Below are 4,130 nucleotides of genomic sequence, written 5' to 3'. Positions count from 1 at the left end.
GCCGCCAGCTGCAGGGATCTCTCCAGCATTTTTAAAAAATCATAAAAGGGTTGGTATTTGTTTTTTAGTTTCTGTTTCCTTTCTGGATTTTTGAAGAGTGTGATGGTGGTGTATTGACTGATTTCCTGTCTTGATCAGCTAGTGTATTCCTAAGGAATGCACATTCATGTTGGATTCTGAGATGCTGAGATGAGTTGGGAGAAGAAAGCTTGGTCATTGTGATCCACTGGAGATGGGGTCAGAGAGGAGGCTTCAGCAGTTTTCCAGGTACAGAGCTAGGGAAAAAATTGGAGTGATAGCACCTCAGGATTGGACTAGATAGTGGAACCACCTTCAGCCTACTTGTTTTTCTGAGAAGAGTGGTCTTTGGGTTGGCAGGGGGTGCCTACTACTGTGGAGGTTGGGACAAAACAAAGAGTGGGTCCTGGGAGGTTAGAAGACAAAGATGAGTAGCTTGCATAGGAGATGGGAGCAAAGGGGAAGGGAAGACTGCTATGGGTGTTCTGCTGCAGTAATATTACTACCTTTTTTGTTAGCTTTTCAGAAATTCTGACCAAGATGCTTGTTTTCTCTGTGTTTGTCATCACTTTTACAATTTAAAAACTGGACAGCACTTGGATTCACATTTGCCAAGATTCTACTGTTAATGTAATGTAGATTTTCAACACAAGAAGGGTTACATATATGTAAAATTTCTTAATAAAATACTCTTGTAAACCAAATACAAGAGCACAGTGAAAAGATTATTCACCATGATCAAGTAGGCTTCATTCTAGAGATGCAGGTATGGGTTCAACGTCAATAAACCAATAAACATGGACTACTACATAAACAGGATGAAAGACAAAAATCACATCATCCTCTCACTAGATACAGAAGCTGCCTTTGACAAAATGCAACATTACCTTGTGATAAAATTCCTAGAGATATTAGGGATATGAGGAACACACCTCAACATAACAAAAGCAATGTACTTCAAGCTTACAGCCAACATCAACCTCAATGGAGAAAAACTCAAAGCATTTCTACTAAAATTAGGTATGTAAACAAAGAACCCTTTATACCTACTCATTATAGTACAGTAAGTCTTAGCTAAAATATTAAGACCACAAAAGGCATTCAAGGCAATACCAACAGGAAAGGAAGAAGTCAAACTATCCATATTAGCAGATTAAATGTTTTTATGGATAAAATACCATAAAGACTCTGACAGGAAACTTCTACTGATAACAAACACTTTTAGAAAAGTAACAAGATAAAAATATTTGACAAACAAGAATCAGTATTCTTCTTATGTGCAAAGAAAAGACTGAGAATAATTATGGAAACCACATCTTTTACAATAGTCTCAAAAATATTTTGAGATAGTTCTAACCAAGTGAACAAGTTGTGTAATTAAAAATTTCAAGATGCTAAAAAGATCAGAAGGTGTGATCTCCCATGCTCAAGGATCATAAAGGTTATTACAAGGGAAATGGCCATCTTACCAAAAACAAACTGCAGATTCAACAAAAGATGCATCAAAATTCCAATACAATTTGTGACAATAATTGAGTAAAACCTTCAACTTCTTATGAAAACACACACACACGTGTGTGTGTGTGTGTGTGTGTGTGTGTGTGCTAAAACAATCCTAAATAATGAAAGTATTGCTGAAGGTATCATGATCTCTAATTGTGACTTGTAATACAGAGCTATAGTACTAAAAACACTACGGTATTAGCATTAAAAACAGCACATTGATCCATGGAATCAAACTGAAGAACTACACATAAAAGACAGAGCTTTTTATTTCAAAACCAAAAGATACAGACTGCAGAAAGAATAGTATCTTCACAAACAGTAGTGCAAACTGTACAGTTTCATGTAGAAGAACGCAAATAGATCCCTATCTGTCACACTACATAAAACTCAACTTCAAGTCAATCAAGAGCCTTAATCTATGACCAGATAAGCTGAATCTGACAGAGGAGAGAGGACATGGAGAATAAGCTTGAGCTCATTTACACAAGAAAGGGCTTTCTGAACAGGACTCTAATAGCCACCAAGACCAACAATTAATAAATGAGACCTCATGGAGCTAAAAAGCTTCTAAAAGGCAAAGGATATACAATCATTTAAGCCAAACAACAGCCAAAAGAATGTGTAAAAAAATTTGCCAGTGACATGTTTGAAAGAATATTAATATCTCAATATATAAAGAACTAAAACACAATTTAAAAGTGAAGTATAAAATTATCAGTGTCTCAATAGGCCAAACACAAATGGTTGAGAAATACTTAAAGAAACGCTCAACAACTTCATCTATCAGGAAAATGCCAATTAGAACTAATTTGAGATTTTTGTCTCATGCCTGTCAGGCTGTCAAGATCAACAAAATAGATGACAGTGGATGCTGACTACAGTGCACACCGGTGCAGCTATTATGGAAATCAATGTCAAGTTTTCCTAAGGAATCTGGGAGTCAATCTACCTCAAAATTCAATTACACCACTCTTGGGTATATACCCCCAAAATTCTACGGTGACACTTGCTCATCCATGTTCATTCCTGCTGTATTCATAGTAGCCAGAAACTGGAAATAGCCAAGATGTCCATTGACTAAAGAACAAACAATAAAAATGTGGTACTTAAAAAAATAGAATATTATTCATTTGTTAAAAATGAAATTGTCAATGTTGCAGGTAGATGAGTGGAACCAGAAGAAAATCATCCTTAGTCAAGTAACCCAGACACAAAAAGACAAGTACTATATATTTTCTCTTATATGTGGATGTTAGCTCTCAAACCTTTAATATCTGTGTATGATATAAATAACACCAGGAGTACCTACTAAGGGACTACGAGGAAGAAAAAGATATCCAAAGGAAGGGGAAATACAACTTAATTTTATGGAGATATAAGAAAGAAATTCACCGGTTAAGGAAGAGGGTTAATTAAGATTAATCGATTAAGGAAGAGGATGAGGGAGAAGGATGAAGGAGGGACTTTAGAAAGAAATGACTAGCACAAAAGGCTATTTGAAATCCCATATGGAAATAATCCTAAAATATCTACATATATGAAGGGAATCCAACTGGAATCACAAAATGGAGGAGACAATGCCCCAACTAGCTATTTTATGCTGTCAAGTCCCAGGGAATAAGGTAAATCTTGCTGATTCATTTATCAAAGGCCTATCTACCACTAGCTGTTACCAAGGCTATCAGTTGATCTCTACAACTTGGTGAGTCAAGCTCAATTGTTTAATATAACACTTACATCATCAAACAAAGAGAATTTGAACTAGTGCCTAATTAGAGACTTTATCCCTACTGACTAGTGTTCATGGTACTGGAAGGCACTCTGCTAATTACCAAAGGAAAAATGTAATCATCAATATCACCAATCTTATAAAGCTTGTGACCTTCAACAGTGCCCTCCCTTCAAGTGGTATCAGTACAATGGTGTCACAAAGGTTCTGGGAGTAGGCAAGAACTTTTTGATTGGAATTAAGGTTTACTCCAGAAGATGAAACGCATATCTGATACTGCTAAAGTGGCTAAGAACCTGAGACAAGGTAAATCATGACCCTAGGGGGAAACCTAATACTATTATTTTGCTAAAGGACTACAGCAATAAAATAACTAATATTCTCGTGTACCTGTATAACGGTACCTTGTTCAACCCACATCAGAGAAGCTTTTTTTTTTTTTTGCAGTAGAAAATAATTAACAAAAAGACACAAGTGGATAATATGGAGTGAGATACACTGGAGCACTCAGTCCTAAGTGGGATGTCTTCATCAACCCCCCTCCCTTAAGCCTTGGGGCTCTGGATGGAAGAGGAGGTGAAAAGATTGTAAAATCCAGAAGTGACAAATGACTCCAGGGTAAGCATCTTCCAGACATGATAGGACTGATCCACCTATGAACTCAGAGACTGTAGTAACACACAGAAGATCTACACTAGTCCAAGATGGGGTCCCAATCACTGAGATGGGGAAAAAGATATGAATCCCAATCCTAACCATGAAACTATTTTCAATAGATGCCCATTTGTGAAGGGACAATAAGTTTCCTACAGTAGAGTGTCACTATGTATAACAGCAATATCCCAGAGCTGGTCTCAATGAACTCAATGGGTCTTTT

At 36.7% G+C, this 4,130-nt stretch overlaps 1 protein-coding gene across 1 annotated transcript in view; it reads right to left on the bottom strand.

Moving 5' to 3' along the window:
- Positions 1-4,130, bottom strand: part of LOC101978933 (solute carrier organic anion transporter family member 6A1-like) — a 61,074-nt gene that overhangs the window by 46,362 nt on the left and 10,582 nt on the right. The window lies entirely within an intron of this gene.

Source organism: Microtus ochrogaster, linkage group LG4 (genome assembly GCF_000317375.1).
Source record: "Microtus ochrogaster isolate Prairie Vole_2 linkage group LG4, MicOch1.0, whole genome shotgun sequence".
In the NCBI taxonomy this organism is placed as follows: Eukaryota; Metazoa; Chordata; class Mammalia; order Rodentia; family Cricetidae; genus Microtus; species Microtus ochrogaster.
Note: the sequence above shows the minus strand (reverse complement) of the source record. Positions and strands in the feature narration are given on the sequence as shown.